The sequence below is a fragment of the Heloderma suspectum genome, chromosome 4 (genome assembly GCF_057233095.1).
Source record: "Heloderma suspectum isolate Gila_16-S chromosome 4, 16-S_ref, whole genome shotgun sequence".
Classification (NCBI taxonomy): Eukaryota; Metazoa; Chordata; class Lepidosauria; order Squamata; family Helodermatidae; genus Heloderma; species Heloderma suspectum.
Genome location: NC_139461.1, coordinates 21,873,372 through 21,892,482, shown reverse-complemented (window position 1 = coordinate 21,892,482; position 19,111 = coordinate 21,873,372). Strand labels below are relative to the sequence as shown.

Genomic DNA, 19,111 nt, shown 5'->3' with positions numbered 1-19,111 from the left:
TCTGACATCCTCCTGTTGTGTGGTACTACAGCTCCCATCATCTCTGACCATCCCAGGCTGGTTGGGAATTCTGGGAGTTGTAGTCTGACATTTGGGGAAGGTGCCAGGTTGGGGAAGGCTGGAGTAGTCTTTCGCAATGGGGTTGGAAGCAGCACTGTCTACCTACAGATAGATCATATGGGGTGCTGATGCTGTACAGCAGGAGTGCAGAACCTCTTTCAGCCTGGGGCGAATTCCATTCCAGAGAAGCTCTTGGGGGCCGCATTCCAGTGGTGGGCAGGACCAAATTTTAAAAAAATCTGCCAGCTATTTTAGCTTAAAGCTCTTACTGCCCAGTAACTAAGCCTTTGGAGAGGCATTTCAACCTTTTAGCAAAAAACTTCACAAAAGCCGGGAAACCACCAAACAATTTGGAAAAGAGCATGTGGCCATCTGGGGATCCACAGAGCACCGTATTGGGAGCCCAGGAGGACCAGGTTTACCCTCTGAGTCTGAGGTTCTGCCTTCCTGATGTACAGCAATTCTAAGGGCCACTGGGGAACTTTGCCCACGAATGAAGGCAAAGCGTTACATTGCTGGGAGAGATTTTAAACGGGCTTGTGGGGCTTTCCAAAAAGCTGCCATGGCAGTTCACGTGTGGCCCTGTTCCCAATTCTCTTAACGCCAGGATGCCCCTGTAATTGTAGCTTTACATAGCCTCTGCTAGTGGTTTAAGATTGGGCTGCCGGTCATCCAAAAGCATTTTGCAATGAAATGATATCCTTGCAAAGTTTTAGAGTGCAGTTATATAGCTCAAAGGTTAATCGCTTTGCTTGTTGTCCGTCAAGCAACCCGTCTTAGCTGATCATAGCAAATTGTTCCGTAGTGAAGCCATCGAGTGGGTAATAGCTTTTTGGGAATGCAAGAAGTATGTGATCAGAACGTAAGCAAGGCCACTGGGCAAAATGGTCATAGAAAAACAAAACAAAACAAGAGTTCTCAGTCAGCCTGGTATGAAGGGGGCAAAAACCTCATCCTATGGCAAATATTGCTATCCCTTTAGGTAGTGTCCGCATGGCCTTTTTCCTGCAGGTTTGATGTAGGATGGAAATGTGGGGGAATATATATTCCTTGGGAACTGGCTCATATCCGTACAGCACCGCCTTGTGTGTGTGCGTGTGTGCGCACGCACACACGCATTTAATTATGCTAGCATCGTTCATATGTAGCTTGAGGCTGGATTCCTTTGAATCTTCCATCCTCATCATGTCTGAATTTTGACCATTTATCCATTGCACTCAAAGGATAGTGCTTGCTATGTCGTATTAGAACTAATGTGGCTTGACTTCTGCAGAAAAGCAGTGCTCCAAAATGTCCTAAGGCATGCAAGGGAGTGCCAGTGTCACACCAGCACTATCCTTTTGTGCTGTATGGAGTCAGTCGAATGTGGGGCAGTGGAAGCCCCCAGTTCAAATCCCAGCCACGGAACCATGGAGCCTGCTCTTCCCTCAGCCTCCAGCCGTCATCTGCAGTGCAGGAATACGAACGCTACCCTACCTGACGGGGTTACTGTAAAGATTAGGAGAGGGAGAACGTACGTAGGCGCTCAGTGGTGGAGTGCATGTTTTCATGCAGAAGGTCTTGGGTAACAGTACAAGGCAGCTTCGTATGCTATGACCATGTGAGAGCGAGCGTGCTGTAAAACACCTTGAACACCCTAGAGCACTATAGCACTGAAATCTCTTACAAGACATGAGTAGAACGTACCTTGCTAGCCTACTTCATAGGTAAATTATTAAGTCATGGAAGTAAAGCCTTAACTGCTCTCTGTTTTCCATCAACACCAGCAGCGTACTTCGATGGGTCAGTGTTCAGTCATATCGGTAAATCATCATATTTGCTTTGGTAGACAGGAACCGTTCCAGACGTGGTCCTTTATATATTTCATTTTATTTATTAGATTTATATATTCATTCACTGATCGAATTTGTATACTGCCCAACTGGCTTGGGATGTTACAATCATAAAACCAAAAAACAACAAAATAACAAAAACATTAATAAACAAAATCACACAACAATACAAGCATCAAAATAATACATTTGTAAACGTTAAAACAGTAAAAAAACACACCAAAGTATATAATATGTATGCACACCCATACATACATATACACATTAAATATGTATATATATTGCATTATATACTGTTTGGAACCCCAAGGAAGATAGTTTATTATGCCTTTGTAGAAAGGGTTTATAGGCAAGCCTGGTAATAACAAGATTTGCTACCTTCTTTCAGATTTGGATAAGTGCATCAGTACCGAAACTACATTCTTTGTGTTTACTAGCCCAGAAGACTAAGTGAAAATCTGGACAACCCATTCCTGTTCCTTACTTGACAAAGGTGGCTTGGGGAGTGAATAGTTATGTGGAATTGTAATTTGTTACTTTTGTGTTGATTCTCTCTCTTGAGATACACTGATGTATCCTCTCAATGACTTGGGAGTGAGCAATGTTCTGTGTGGAAATGTATTTTGTTTGTTCTACAAGTGGTACCTGCAACAAAACGTTGCAGTGTGGAATGCTGCTGTTCAGGTTTCCAGCTACTCCATTCCATTACCCATTCCCCCCCCCAGCCCCCCCCCAACAGTCAGTCAGCGTTCTGTTCCTACAGCATGCTCAGTCCCCATTGGGCTGTTTGCGGATTCCCCCCCCCCCCGTATTTTTTCTAAAGATCTTTTGTACTTATGCAAACCTTGGGGTTTCCCTGAGCCTGCTGTGTCTGTGACTTTGTGTGTGTGTGTCTGTATGTGTGTGTGGTGCTGCTTTGCCTACATAAGCACTGACATTCACCCTGGAACATTAGAAATCGAGGGACCTGCAAGAAAACGTTGCAGCATGGAGATTGTTTGGGGTCTCCTCGCCCCATATTTTTTCCTCCCTAAAAATTTGTTTGTGCTTCTGCAAATCTTTGGGTTTCCCTGCTGTCAGGGTTCCACCATTGACCTGGACCCCCTGAGCAACTCTCTAAGGATCTCTTGCCTCCTTAAGAGTCCCCCCTTCCTTCTTTTAAACTTCCCCTTTCCAATAACGTGGGGTTTAGGCTGTAGGCATGGGGTGATTGACACTCTAGACTCAGGATATAACCACAACAGTCTACTGGGAAATTGAAGCAAGCCAATCACAACTAAAGGTATTTACACAATAGAGCTGAGTGATACAAAAGACATTAAGAGAAAATAAAAGTTGCAGAAAATGCAAGTACCTCTACCCTAGCTGCACTTAGACTTCTTCAGGCTACTTCTTCCTGCTCCCTCTTTGTGCTCTTCTCTTCCTGATTCTGCTCCTTACTCTGGTCTTTCTGACTCTCTTTTTATACCCCCCCCCCCAACCCGAAACTACTGTTTCAGACCTAATGAAATGAAACTTAACTGGGGAAATGAAACTGAAACCTAACCAGGGAAATTAAACTACTCTTCTTAGGGTTAGCCCCTCCCAACAAAGAATCCCAGGCCTCTAAGCCTGACCTTTTTTCCCTTTGCCTCTGTAGGCCTCAAACCTTTACACCTGCACATGGTGATACCTCCCTCTTGTACAGGGATAGTGCCGTTTTGGCCTCATAGGGCTGGCAATTGAAGAACTGAGATCTGTATTAGTAGATAAGATTTTGCTGTTGCTTGATCATGAGATATATTTATATATCTCCTGGATTTCTTTGTATTTGAGCTCTTGAAGTCTTTCACAAGGGGCAGGCAGTGTGATGCCCTCCAGATGTTTTAGACCACAATTCTCATGAGCCCCAGCCAGCATGGCCAGTGCTCAGGGATGATTAGAGTTGTAGTCCAAAAAACATCTGGAGGGTAGCAAGTTCCTCCCCCTGGTGTTTGGCAATGAATCTGAAAGTATGGGTGCTTTTTTGTGATTAATTATATTTTCCTTAAGTAAAATTGACTTGACTAAAATAATAGAATTATAGAATCACAGAATAGTAAGGTTGGGAGGGGCCTATAAGACCATTGAGTCCAACCCCCTGCTCAGTGCAGGAATCCAAGTCAGAGCATCCCTGACAAGTGGCTGTCCAGCCTCATCTTGAATGCCTCCAGTGTGGGAGAGCCCACTACTCGTGAATGGGCTGGCAGCGCCTATTGTGGGTGGGTTGGGTTAGAAATATCCTCACTTAATAGTGTTTCAGAGAAAAACAAATGAGCCCTTCAAGATAATTGAGGCAAAGCCTCCTACAGAACTCCCAGTGATTCTAATTAGCCTACAGAACAAAGACTTTCTTGGGCTCTGGCGGGGAAACACTGATAAAATGCATTTGTTCCTATTGACCAGGGATGCAATTGGTTGCTTTCGAAGGAAAGTCTCCAGGCCCAATGCAGATCCTAAAATCATGGAAAAATAAATGTCTGGAAAGTGTATTTATTTATTTTATTTATGTCCCACCTTTCCACCCCAAAAAGGCACTTAAGGCCAGAGCTGTATGGAGAAGTAGAAGGCGAGGGAGTGAGTCACTAATGGTAAATGTAAACCAGTTGGCACTGGTTGAGTCTGTTTGCCTTTTGGTGATACCAGGTTGAGCCCCTAAACAACTGAATGCTTTAAATGTAGGGTGTGATTGTTGCTATTTAAAGAGCTTTGGCGATGGGGCAGTGTAGAGATGATGATGATGATGATATAAAGTAATTCAGAGCATGTAAAATTACTCTTGAGAAGAATAATCAACAAATATAGGGAAACATTTACCAAGGTAAAACTGGAAAATATTATGAGGGCTATATGTAAATGGTTAAGTCTGAAGGTTTTCCACCTCCAACACAGAGTCTAGTATCTGACACAGAATTTAAACTGCTGCGAATCTCATCCTTCTTGATTTAAAAATCAAGTTTCTAGCCCTAGTTGTAGAGGAATGGTCAGGGACATGTGGGCAGTGTCTTGAACAAGCTCTGAAACCAGTGGAGGTCAGTCATAGAAGGCTTCCCAGCAGAGTCAGGAGGTAGGGCTTTAGTGACACTCTCTTAGTGTCAAGGATATCACCCTTTCCATAGCTATTATTTATGTATTTTTATTTCCTTACTTACTGTACTTTTAAACCAGCCAATAACTGAAGCTTTCTGGGTGGTGTACAATACATTTAAAACATACAGTTACACACGTTAAAACAAAAACAAAAAAACAGTGCAGAATAGTACCAAGTTAAAACCAGCAGCAAAGAATAAAACTATTACAACGTCATAAAACCAAATTAAAACCAGCAGCAGAGTAGAGTATTAAACGCACTAAAAACATTCTTAAGATGTCTAGGAGAATAAAAAGGTCTCCACCCAGCACCAGGAAGACTGTAACATAGGCTCCATGCGAGCCTCTCTAGGACAGCATTCCACAGATGGGATGCCACCACTGAAAAGGCCTTCTCTCTTGAAGTCACCTGCCTCGCCTCATTTGACAGGGGCACCCACCAAATATATTTATATTTAAATAAATATAAAATTTATATATATAAATATTATTTATTTATTTATTTATAAATAATACTTGTAGACAGTCGCTTGATATAGCAAAACCTCTAACTGGTATTATTGCTGAATTTGGGTTGCTTGCATGTGGACTGTTTAATTCAGGGATGCAGAACCTCTTTTGCCCCGAAGGCCAAATTCCATTTTGGAGAAGATCTTGGGGGCCACATTCCGGGGGGGGGGGGTGCATAGGCCAAAGGGGCAGGATTGAAAGACCCCAAAATACCAGCATATTTTAGCTTAAAGTTCTTACTGCTAGTAAGCCTTAAAATGGACAAAAAACAACACAAAAGCCTGGAGTTTAGCCTGGAACCACCAAACTCTCAGTGGTTGGGGGATAGGAGGTTGGGCCTGAGAAGAAAGACGTGGCCTTCTGGGGAATCCCAGGGGGCAGGACTGGGACCCTTGGCCTGAGGTTCTGCACTCCTGGTTTAATTTGTTTTAAGGTATGCCAGTATTTCCACAACTTCAAAGTCACTAATACAATAAATTATAAGTATTGAGCACTAAATTTATTTAAACTATGGGTGTAATCCCCAATTATTTAAAAAGCACAAAACCAAAATCAAATCTATACAATACAATAAATATAATGCACGACAAATTCTCACAGAGCCCAGCACAGGCTACAAAGGAGTGAAAAAGGTCAATATATAGTCAATATGTCATCCATAAGATGACAATAATGGAATAGTGGCTCAGATCACTCCTTTGGATGCTCATGGACCTGGTAAACAGGGGGAAAAAAGTCGATGATCTCAAAACAAAGCCAAACGTGTTTCGGCCTGTGTGGCCTTCCTCAGTGGCTTGAATCTAAACAAAAATTAATTATTTTAAGAAAACTAATCCATTAATGTACACCATTACAAATCTTTAATTGTTATGGTGTATATTACACTGTAATGGCATATGTCAATGGATTAATGGTTGCATCCAAGACTGGTGTGTAATTTGGCACTCACTATTATGTCAGATCAGTGTGCTCCCCCCACCCCCTGGCACCGTCTTCCCTGCCGTGGTCCCCAGTTCCTCTTAGCACAAGCAAATAATTTACCTTGCTCATTTGCCCTGTGCTTGGCTGCAGTCTGCCATATGTTTGAGCCTGATAGAGATTCTTATCTGGAGGGGCTAAAATTACCCAGTTAAGGATGACATTTCTTATCAAGGGCTTTGCTGAATCAGAAAGAGGTGGGGGGAGGGAGGGGGGGACTGATGCCCATCTCCAGGGAGTTGTGTTGCTAAAGGGGGCCTTGCGTGTGTGTGGGGTGGGAGGGAACTTGCCATTCAAGGCCTTGCTAGAAATCCTCACCCAGCAGGATATTGCAGTGACATGGTGGGAAAGGAAAGGGAGATGATGGAGAGATGAAATGTCAGGTTTAGCATTAGCCCAGCTCAGGTTTAAAGCAGGGTGGGTGACAAAATCTCTGATGCGGCCGCCTTGGATGCTCAAAAGAAGACATGTGCATTTTCTTTCTCTGAACTTCGTATGTGTTGGCGCAAAGCGAGGCCACCTTTCGCATCTCCAAAGAAGACCATTCCACGGGGCTACTGATCTGCCTGATTAATAAGCCGGATTTAAAAACAAAAATGAATCTTTAGCGATATATCAACAGAGCAGTCCTATACACATCTACTCAGAAGTAAGTTCCATTGAGTTCTGTGGAAGGGGCAATCGCATTGCAGCCTAGGTTAATTGAGGCTGCAGTGCTCAGTGTCTAAGCTGGGAGTAAACCCTATTGGACACAGTGAAGATGCAAAGAGGCTGTGCAGGTAATAGGGATGGAACAACCTGCCAGGTTCGATTCCACTTAGTTTCGTGTTTTTCCTACATGAAATTTGTTCCATCCCTTTCCTGCAAATTTATTATTTTTTAAGTCTGCGTTAAAATGATTTCGTATTTTCATGTGCATTGATCTACATGAACATATGTTTGTACGTGCACTTTTCGAAATATCCACATTTGGATGTACACATAAATATATGCAGTTTTGTGTGCACTTAAATATATGCATTTTTGACAAGTGATTTCCCCTAATATAATGTGGTTTTGTGCTTATCTACCCCAATGTTTGTTTGTTTGTTTATTTTATTTAAGACACTTATTTCTAGGGATGGCGGAGAATTCCGCCACGGACTCCATGGTGGAATGGAGCACTCACCTCCGCCTCCCCCTGGAATCTGTCCGGGTCAGATCCCTTTTGGCGTCTGCGGAGCTGGCCGCCTGCTCCGCATCACTGGCAAATGTCGATACGGTCAGCAGCCATTTCCATGCCGTATCACTGTATAAGCAAGTCTCCGGACGCAAATGACGTAGTGGGTGCCGTTTGCAGCTGTAAAGCTGGTAGATTAACCTAAATGCAGCCATAAATGGCTGCATTTAGGCTAATCTACCAGCTTTATGGCCACAAATGGCGCCTACTACGCCATTTGCGTCCAGAGACTTATATAGGGAGAGGCGCTCTCTCAAATATCGAGGTCCCAAGCCATTTAGGGCTTTAAATGTCATCACCAAAACCTTGAATTCTGACTGGAAGTGTATTGGCAGCCAGGGCAATCCCGTTAAAACTGGTGTTATATGATTTTTATAAGATGTTCCAGTCTCCTTAGGCTTAGTTATTGGCAGTAAGATCTTTAAGTTAAAATATGCTGGTATTTTGGCCCTGCCCCTTTGGGTCCATCCACCACTGGAATGCCTCCCCCAAGAGTTGCTCCGAAATGGAATCCAGCTTTTAGGCTGAAAGAGACACAACACCCCTCAGTTAGAGCCAAGGTTTTGTGGCTTTGCTCTTCACTGCAACACATAGTGACCATCTCCCCCCCCCCCCCCCGAGGGCTGGACAGACAGCGTCAGCAGAAATTTTCGACAACCTCAGCTTGCTATTTCTGTTTCTCTGCATTAGCGGAACTCTTGCGCCTGACACCTCTTGCTCTCTATGCCAGTACTGTGGCATTTAATAATTCACCCTCCCTTGTACTGTTTATTGTGCTTAATTGCTTACAATTGTCCCTGAGCTCATGGGAAATCCAGCCCTGGAAGATCTGGAGCACTGCAGATCTCCAGGGAGACAGAAACGCCTGACAGATGAGAGCTGTCTTGAAGAGCAATTATGAACCTAGCGATGTGCCTTATCTTTCCTTGTGTTTCTTCTTGGTGCTTGGCATGCTCTTTGTTTAGAGCTCATTTAAAACTACAGTTGGATTTGCATATGATATCTTCAGTGAAAGAAGGTGACAGTGGTGATATGTGTATGTAATTATTAGGGGTAACAGGGAGGAATTCACCCCCCCAGTGGGACTGTGTCTATCCGTATGAGCCTTCCCCTCGGTTAAGATCTGTTGAGGAGGCACTGCTCAAAGGTCCTTCATTGCCTGCTGTGAAATCCCGTTGGTTTTGCAACAGGGCTCTTTCTGTGGTGGCCCCCATGGCTTTGCACTCAGCTGCCCGATAAGCCCCATCAGGCACAAGATGGAAACTTCTCTTAGCCGTTGTCAAATTGATTTGTTGAAATGGCTGTTGCAATTCAGCTTGCCTGCTTTATTGCTGTTGTTGACCTGTTGTTGTGCTTTCAGTTGGCTGCACTGTACGTTGCCTTGGGCAGCTTCTGGGCACAAAGGCGATGGATAGACTATATAAAACTGCCTTCCCCAACTTGTTGCCCTCCAGATGTTTTTGACTTCAACTTCGGCAGCCCCAGCCAGCATAGCCAGTGGTCAGGAATTCTGGGAGTTGTAGTCCAAAACACCTGGAGGGTGCCAGGTTGGGAAGGGTTGATTGAAATAATTTACTTTAAATTTCAGGTGGGGTAGGGGAGAGGACGTAAGCAGAGGTGGTTATCTTCATCTTTTCCTCTTATCTTTTAGAGATATTCTGCAAACTCGTGGATGGTTGCATGAAACTGTTGGCTGCTAACTTCAGAATGCCTGTTGGGGGCAGAGGGACAGGGATAGTCACAGAATCATAGAATAGTGGGGTTGGAAGGGGCCTACAAGACCATCAGGTCCAACCTCCTGCTCAGTGCAGGAATCCAAGTCAGAGCATCCCTGACAAGTAGCTATCCAGCTTCATCTTGAATGCCTCCAGTGTGGGAGAGCCCACCACCTCTCTAGATAGTAATGGTGGTCACACCTCTGTGATTAAAATAAGAAGCCACCTTCTTGTGTTGTACCACCTCGTTGTTCCAATATCTTCAACACTTATATTGTTCCTTCCTCTGTAGGGCCAGAGCTCTTGTTCAAGAGGAGGGGTGTGCTCTTGGTCTTCAGAGGGCAGGATTCCTATGGGCTGGATGGGAAGACCAGCATCCCCTCCTTCTTCCCTTCATACACAGGGATGGGGAACATGCGGTTCTCCAGATATTGGCAGACTCCAACTCTATCAGCTCCGGCCTGTATGACCAGTGGTCAGGGGTGATGGGAGCTGTGGTTTAGCCTTGAGAAAAGAAGACTGGGCACTGGTTAGGCCTCATCTGGAGTACTGTGTCTAGTTCTGGGCACTGCGCTTTAAAAAGGATGCAGACAAACTGGAAAAGGTTCAGAGGAGGGCAATGAAGATGATCAGGGGACTGGAAACAAAGCCCTGTGAGGAGAGACTGAAAGAACTGGGCGTGTTTAGCCTTGAGAAGAGAAGGCTGAGGGGAAATATGATCGCGCTCTTCAAGTACTTGAAAGGTTGTCACATAGAGGAAGGCCAGGATCTCTTCTTGATCATCCCAGAGTGCAGGACATGGAAGAATGGGCTCCAGTGACAGGAAGCCAGATTCCGGCCGAACATCAGGAAAAACTTCCTGACTGTTAGAGCAATACGGCAATGGAACCAATGACCTAGGGAGGTGGTGGGCTCTCTCACGCTGGAGGCGTTCAAGTCGAGGCTGGACAGCCATCTGTCAGGGATGCTCTGACTTGGATTCCTGCATTGAGCTGGGGGTTGGACTCGATGGCCTTGTAGGCCCCTTCGAACCCTACTATTTTATGATTCTATAATATGGAGGATCACAGGTTTCCCACCCATGCACTAACATAATTGCTTGCACTCTTAAGCATCTGGGTGTGAAACTGGATTATTATTAGTCCAGTCCTCATACTTTATGCTACCAGGTGTGAGATTGGTGTTGAGGGGAGCCAATTGGGTCCAGTGGCGGGAAAACTGGGTTTGGCTGTGGGAGAAACTCATTCAAATCTCCACTGAGCCATAAAGGTACATGAGTACCTTTTGGATAAGCCACTGTGTCGTAAACAGTGGGGACCCATGGGGATCTGTATTGGGACCAATGCTTTTCAACTTGCTAATAAATGGTCTGGAATTGGGAGTGAGCAATGACAGGGCCAGGTTTGCTGATGACACTGAATTATTTAGGGCGGTTAAACAAAAAAGCATTGCGAAAAGCTCCAGAAGACTCTCTCCAAATTAGGTCAATGGGCAACAAAATGGCAAATGCAGTTCAATGTAAGCAAGTGTAAAATAATCCAGGTGGGGGCAAAAAGTCCCTTCACAGATATGCTGATGGTATCTGAGCTAGCGATGAGTGATCAAGAAAGAGATCTTGGGGTTGTGGTGGACAGATCAATGAAAATGTCAGCCTAGTGTGTGGCCGCTGTGAAGAAGGCAAATTCCATGTTAGGCGTAATTAGAAAAGGAATCGAAAATTAAAATTGCCGAGATCATATTCCCCTTATACAAATCTATGGTGCTTGGAATACTGTGCACAGTTCTGGTCACACCTCAAAAAGAATACTGTAGAGCTGGTGAAGGTGCAAAAGAGGGCAACTAAAATTATCAAAGGGCTGGAGCAACTCCCCTATGAGGAAAGGTTACAACATCTGGGACTGTTTAGCTTGGAGAAAAGGTGAGTAAGGGGAGCCATATACCAAATTATGCATGGTGTGGAGAATGTGGGTAGGGAGACATTTTTCTCCTTCTCTCATAATACTAGAACCTGGGTCATCCCATGAAGCTGATTGGTGGGAGATTCAGGACAGATCAAAGGAAGTGCATAGTTAAACAATGGAATTTGCTACCACAAGATGTAGCAATGGGCCCAATTTGGAAGGCTTTAAAAGAGGATTAGACAAATTCATGGAGGACAAGGCTGTCAATGGCTACCATCCCTGATGGCTATATGCTACCTCCAGTATCTGGGGCAGGATGCCTAAGTTGCTGGGGAACATGGGCGGGAGGGTGCTGTTGCACTCATGTCCTGCTTATGGCTCTCCCGTGGGCAGCTGGCTGGCCACTGTGTGAACAGAATGCTGGACTAGATGGACCTTGGTCTGATCCAGCACAGCTCTTACGTTCTTAGGTTTGTCATAAGGCTGAATTTGCATGGATCTTCTACCCAGTCATCGCTGTTTCTCCCAGGTGGGTGGCAGCCATGCAAGAACAACACAAGATCTGCCCCACCCACATGGTGGTGGTATTCACCGACATACTGCACCCCATCGTGCAGAAGTGGTTCCCACAATGTTACAAGTGTGTATGAAGGGGGGCTAGCAAGGGACCCCAGTGATGGGAGTGTGTGCAGAGATACTGTGTTCTCAGTCTGAGTCTACATTATACAGCCCTGTTTGCCAGCAAGACAGGCAGATCTATTAATATTTGCAACAGGTTTTTTGTGTGTTCCATCTTCACCAAAGGAATTAAAACAAGAATTTAAATCCCTCCATTTCTGATTTCAGCCTTCAGCCTGTATTTAGCCAAAACCCCTGTGTTAGATGGACGTATCAGAAGCAACCCTGAAGATTGCAGAAGTACAATTTTTTTAAAAAGAAAATCCCCTAAGGGCTGGGGGGAGAACCAAAAAATCCCTGTAAGAACTGAGTTGCAAGGAATGTTGAGAAGGATGGGGACAAAAATGACAGCTGGGTGGGAAGGGGAATCATAGAATCATAGAATAGTAGAGTTGGAAGGGGCCTACAAGGCCATCAAGTCCAACCCCCTGCTCAATGCAGGAATCCAAGTCAGAGCATTCCTGACAGATGGCTGTCCAGCCTCATCTTGAATGCTTCCAGTGTGGGAGAGCCCACCACCTCCCTAGGTAATTGGTTCCATTGTCGTATTGCTCTAACAGTCAGGAAGTTTTTCCTGATGTTCAGCCGGAATCTGGCTTCCTGTAACTTGAGCCCATTATTCTGTGTCCTGCAGTCTGGGATGATCAAGAAGAGATCCTGGCCTTCCTCTCTGTGACAAACTTTCAAGTACTTGAAGAGCACTATCATATCTCCCCTCAGTCTTCTCTTCTCAAGGCTAAACATGCCCAGTTCTTTCAGTCTCTCCTCATAGGGCTTTGTTTCCAGTCCCCTGATCATCTTTGTTGCCCTCCTCTGAACCCTCTCCAGTTTGTCTGCGTCCTTCTTAAAGTGTGGTGCCCAGAACTGGACACAGTACTCCCGATGAGGCCTAACCAGTGCTGAGTAGAGGGGAACTAGTACTTCCCGGGATTTGGAAGCTATGCTTCTATTAATGCAGCCCAAAATAGCATTTGCCTTTTTTGCAGCCACATCACATTGTTGGCTCATATTCAGCTTGTAATTGACAACAATTCCAAGATCTTTCTCGCTTGTAGTGTTGTTGAGCCACGTATCCCCCATCTTGTAACTGTGATTTGGTTTCTTTTTCCTAGGTGCAGAACGTGGCATTTATCCCTATTAAATGTCATTCTGTTGTTTTCTGCCCAGCGCTCCAGTCTATCCAGATCGCTTTGAATTTTGTTTCTGTCTTCCCAAGTATTAGCTATCCCGCCCAATTTTGTGTCATCTGCAAATCTGATCAGCATTCCCTGCACCAACTCCTCCAAGTCATTAATAAAAATGTTGAAGAGCACTGGGCCCAGGACTGAGCCCTGCGGTAACCCACTCGTTACCTCTCCCCAGTTTGAGAAGGTCCCATTGATAAGCACTCTTTGAGTCCGATTCTGTGGCCAACTGTGGATCTACCGGATCGTTGTTTCATCTAGCCCACTTTGAGCTCGTTTGCTCATCAGGATATCATGGGGCACTTTGTCGAAAGCTTTGCTGAAGTCGAGGTATATGATGTCTACAGCATTCCCACGGTCTACAAGGGAGGTTACTTGATCAAAACATGAGATCAGATTCATCTGGCAGGACTTGTTTTTGACAAATCCGTGTTGGCTTCGAGTAATCACGGCATTGTTTTCAAGGTGCTTCCAGATGGATTGCTTTATCATCTGCTCCAGAATTTTCCCAGGGATTGATGTCAGACTGACTGGTCTGTAGTTCCCAGGTTCCTCCTTTTTACCTTTTTGAAGATAGGGACAACATTAGCCCTCCTCCAGTCATCTGGCACTTCCCCTGTCCTCCATGATTTCTCAAAGAGAATAGACAGTGGTTCTGAGAGCTCTTCTGCCATTTCCTTTATTACTCTAGGATGCAGTTCATCTGGCCCTGGAGATTTGAACTCATTCAAAGTAATTAGGTGTTCCTTGACCATATGCCTATCGATCTCAAGCTGCAGTCCTGCCCCTTCAGCCTGTACTTCACCTTTGCCAGGGGGGTCATAGACCGTCTTTTGGGAGAAGACAGACCCAAAGTAGGAATTGAGGACCTCTGCCTTTTCTTTGTCATCTGTTATCGTTTTGCTATCCTTATTTAATAGCTGAACAACCATTTCTTTCCTCTGCCTTTTACAATGCATGTAGCTGAAGAAAGACTTTTTGTTGTTTTTAGCATCCCTTGCTAACCTCAGCTCGTTCTCAGCTTTAGCCTTCCTGACGCCATCCCTGCAATTCTGTGCTACCTGCCTGTACTTTTCCTTTGTTACTTGGCCTTCTTTCCACTTCCTATCTGTGTCCTTTTTTGTTTTCAGGTCATCCCTAAGCTTTTTGTGTAGCCACATTGGCTTCTTCTGTTGTCTTCCACCTTTTCTTCTTGTTGGAATTGTTTGTAATTGTGCCTTGAGAATTTCCTTTTTTAAAAGCTCCCACCCATCTTGGACTCCTTTTCTCGTTAGCATCACATGCCATGGGACCTTACTGATCATTGTTCTGAGTTTATTAAAATCAGCTTTCCTAAAATCAGTCTGTTTCCCGCCTCCCAGCTGAGCTGGATCATTGCAGTGGAGTGGCTAGAAAGGGAGGAAGGAGGGAGAGGTACATAGATATATAAAGGCTAGATTAAGCCAACCCATTGTCAGGAGAAGTAATTTCCTGGTTCACACTGAAAAGCTATTTTAAAGTGTCCCCAGAGATGCGACTGAAGAGCTTCCCATAGAAAACAGTTAGAAATCAAAAATTGTAATGTAGCTGGGATTAGGCACAAATGAGTCCATTCCCCCCACCCCACCCCACCAAATGGATTTAAAACAAAAATGGAGGGGAATGCCCAGCCCTCCAAACACTCCAGTGTGGACTGAGCATGTTCAGTGGGTACAGAACAATTGCTGAATGTTGTGAGGGGTGAAAGGAAAACCAGGGCGGTGGAGGGATGGAATGAAATAGAGTGGCTGGAACCCTGAATGGAAGGGCTCAACAATGCAACCATTTTTAGAATGTATTTCCCCTGCAAGTGGGCTCAAGGACCCAATTTCTGAAACCTGACAAAGATGCAAGGGTGTTCTTGTAACTACATTTTCAGAAACTATTCATGGTTCCTAATATATATATATTACAAGGTATGTGTGGTTGTGTCTGTTTTAATAGAAATGATAAAGTGTCACAGGAGTGAATGAGTCAGACTTCCTTTTTCTGTGGCCTTCCCCTTGTGCTATTTCAGATGTAGTGTAACAAGTAACGTAGGTGTTAAGTGACTGGTCCAGGGTTTCCCGAGAAGGGAGAGCGTGCTGCAATTCTGGGTGAAGGGGGCAGAGACAACCCAGTGTGGGGGTGTATGCAAAGGGGAGGCATGTTGGGGAAAATTGCAGCAGTCTGACTTTCCTGCAAACCCACAAAAAAAACCAAATAAAAGTGACAAATAGTCAAGAATCAAGAGAACCAGGTAGGTACACTTCACCAAGGAGGGCAGTGTGGAGAATTGCAGTGGCTGCCATGATTTTGCAGGACAAACAGGATTTGGCATTTGTTGTTTTCTGGCACTGCTGAAAATGTTCAGGGGCGGGCTGGGAGGAGACCTGTTCAGCATCCTGTTGTTCTAACTCAGTGCTTCCTATACTTCTAGTTGAGACCAGGGGCAGATGGTGCCCGTTAGGGGCTGGTGGGATGGAGGGCAACTAAAACAATAGGCAGAGTCCAGGGGTCACAGTACACAGAGCCAAAGAGTCGCAGTAGGCAGAGCCAACTCAGTCTAGTTTTCCTCCCATCCTTCTCCCTTGCAAAAAGTCTAAGGACACTTCAGCGATGCATTATAACTACATAGTGTCTAACTAAACTGAAGAATAGTGTCTTACCTTGGTTCAGAAAGGGTTGGCGCTATCACACTTGGTTCTGTCCTGGGAAAAAAGGTGTGGGGCCTTCACCATCCCTTACAGCCACCCCAGTCCTGCAGTTAGGCACACCGCTTCTTGAATGAAGAGTTTGGGCCCAGAGCTTTCAGAAGCATAGCTTGACAGCAAAACTCAGTCTTGAAGAAGGTGGAGCAAAACAAACAAGCAGGGGGAGAGATCCATAAAGCACCACCAGAGTAGTCTTTTGAAGCCACAGTAGCAACTCAGTGCACAGGAAAGGCAAATTGTGACAAGCCAACTTCAAGATCATGAGTTCAGAACAAAAGGTTGGGGTAGGGGTTGGGGAGAGATCTACACTCCTTTGCCCTCACAAGGAAACTGAGGGAAGTAACTTTCAGATCATGAGCACATATCAGGAAGGGGAGATCCACACAGGAACACAAAAGCACTCCATTGGATCCACATTTAGCCAGCAACAATCTCTGTTGCACAGAAAAAGGAAACTGAGGCGAGATCATGAATGCAGACGGGGGGGAGGGATGTCTACATAGCAGCACAAAAACACTCCTTTGGACCCATTTTTTTTCTTCCAACAACACTGATTGCACAGAATAAGGAAACTCAGGAAAATAAAATTGGGGAAAAATAGATTCACATCATTCATGCCTATGCAAGCACACACACTTGTTTATTTTCTCTTGCTCGTGCTTTCTGCTGTGTCTGCTGCAGGAGCAGGATTTATTTAAAATCAACACAAAAACCTTAAGAGGTGAACTGAGCCTGATCTCGTCTGATCTCGGAAGCTAAGCAGGTTCAGCCCTGGTTAGTACTTGGATGGGAGACCGCCTGGGAATCGGGCTTCCTGCTTGAGCAGGGGGTTAGACTTGATGGCCTTGTAGGCCCCTTCCAACCCTGTGATTCTGTGAACTATTGGTTATGGCTATCCTAAAGGACAGCCAGTTACAAAAAGTGTTGGGTCCTGCACAGGAGATGCAGTCATGCCCATATATGGAAGGCAGCCAGAGCGTTCCTCAAAGATGCCCTGCCTGCTCCCTCTGCTGACAAATGATGCTTGGGAAACATTCTGAGCATGCGCACACACACCGTGCATAGTCAGTAGGCTAGCCAGCAATGGAGGGGAGGACAAGAGACCCAACGAAGAAGCAAGCATAGCAGCAGGACGCCACACCGAGTTATTTTTCAAGTCACTTGCAGGGTGTGTGTGCCTTTTTAAGGACCGGGAGCTGTGGGAGGTTGTTCTCCCCGCACATAGCATAGGGCCGCCCCTGGATTATTTTTTTTCAAATTTCCATCCCACCTTTCTCCCACAAAATGGTGTTCAAGGCGGCTGATAATAACAACCAGAATTAAAAACAAAATCTTGATTAAAATATAAAATAAAAGCAAATTAGAAACACAACAATATGGTTGAGACATACCTTTTTATGTTTAAAAAAGAAAGGAAGAAAATTGGAGATACACTTCAGTCTTACACCCAAAAAGATTTAGGGGGAGAGGCCATGGCTCAAGTGGTAGAGCCCCTACTTTGAATGCAGAAGGGTCAATCAGTGGCATCTCCAGATTTGTTTTTGGGTTTTTTTTAAACAAGGAACTAGGATCAGGGTGATGGGAAAGATTTCTCTCTGAGAGCTGCTGCCAGTCTGAATAGGCAATATTAGGCTTCATAGACAAATACTCTGAGGGTGCATTCCTGTGCATGTATAGGCAGAGAAAAAGCCCTACAACTCCCAGCATGCCCCAGCCAGTCATGTTTCTGTCTAAACATGCATAAGATTGCACCCAGCGGTGTTCTAAGGCGCATCCTTATGTTCCTATTTACTTTTACAATGGGAAAGAATAAGGATTACCCCCTCTCAGAACATCCTGTGTCTCCCTGTGCGAGTCTGTTCTGGGAACGCTTCCTGCTGGAAAAGGGGCCGCCCAGAGCACTGACTCGTGTACAGACGTAACAGGGAGGCTCCTTTGGAGCCAGTTAATTCTTCTACAGTTGAGTTACCCAAACACACACAATGCAAAGACCTTGCAGAATAACCTGCCTCCAACAGGAGATTGGAAGGAGGTGTGGCTGGAGTAGCAAGCCATGCAGAGACAGGGCACACCACCTCCTTTGTGGATGGGTGCTTTGAGGCTCATGGGAGCCTTCGGTCATTTAATTCAAGTCCCCATTCAGCTCACTGATGACCTTGGGCCATCCATGATCGCTCAGCCTAACCTATCTCACAGGGTTGTTGCGAAGAAAAAGCGAGTGTGGGGGAAGAGACCCATGTATGCTTTCTGAGTTTTTTGGAAGGAAGTTTGGTTTTGTTTGTTTTAAAACACACACACACACACACAGTGTAATACATGCATTTATTTACCTTTTGAAGCACACAGTCTTTTTTCTAGCTCTTGTATCTTTTTTAATCCAAAGACCTCATTGATTGGCAGAGTCTCAGAAACTAAAGGGGAAAGTGGACAGTGTTTCCTTTGGGTCAGTGTCTTGTACGTTTGCATCTTCCATGTTGTGGCCATATACCCACCTTCCCTCAGCACTAACACACACACACACACACACGCTCGCAGAGAGAGAAAGAGAGAGAGAGAGACTTGGCTGAAAGACAGAAATGGTACCGAGTTCACGTTCTTGGAAACAAAATAAGCTGAATTGGTAAACCAACTTGCTCTGTGTATTCATCTCTCTCTGTTACTGAATTTGCATTTCTGTCATAGCACAGTTTGTATTTCCTTGATGCAGCAGAGCTTGGTTGTGTGTGTGTGTTTTCTAACAGTTTGATTTTTGTTCCCTTATGTGCATCTGGCATGGAAGTCACACATCCCGGTGGTGGGTTTCCATTCCCTCAAGGGAAGGGGACTCAGGTGGAGAGGGAGGGAGGGAGGGAGGGAGGGAGAGGTTGAACATCTAAAGCAGCATCCCCCAACCTGGTGCCCTCCAGATATGTTTGATGGCAGCTCTGAGCATCCCCACCGGTATTCTCATGCTGCCTGGAGATGTTGGGAGTTGTAGTCCAGCACATCTGGGGGGGGGCAGCTAGTAGGGGCAGGGTGGTCTCAAGGGCTGTGCCTACCCATAGCTTTGGAATGTAGGGCCTTCCTCCAAAGCCATCTCCTCAAGGTCTGGATTCCTCAGACAACTCTGGTGGACTGATAAGCCCAGGCCACGTTCCAGGCGATGGGGCTTCAGCTGTCTGGGCATATTGTCGCCTGAGTTTGCTGCCTAAGAGTTTGGATTTCTTTTTGGGGGT

General features: G+C 45.2%; 1 long non-coding RNA gene across 1 annotated transcript in view; it reads left to right on the top strand.

Moving 5' to 3' along the window:
* LOC146346608 (uncharacterized) overlaps positions 1–17,293 on the top strand; it is a 187,181-nt gene extending 169,888 nt beyond the window's left edge. The window contains exon 5 of the long non-coding RNA XR_014789980.1: positions 13,114–17,293. This is a non-coding gene — a long non-coding RNA (uncharacterized LOC146346608). The remainder of the gene's footprint in view (positions 1–13,113) is intronic.
* Positions 17,294–19,111: the final 1,818 nt, after the last annotated feature.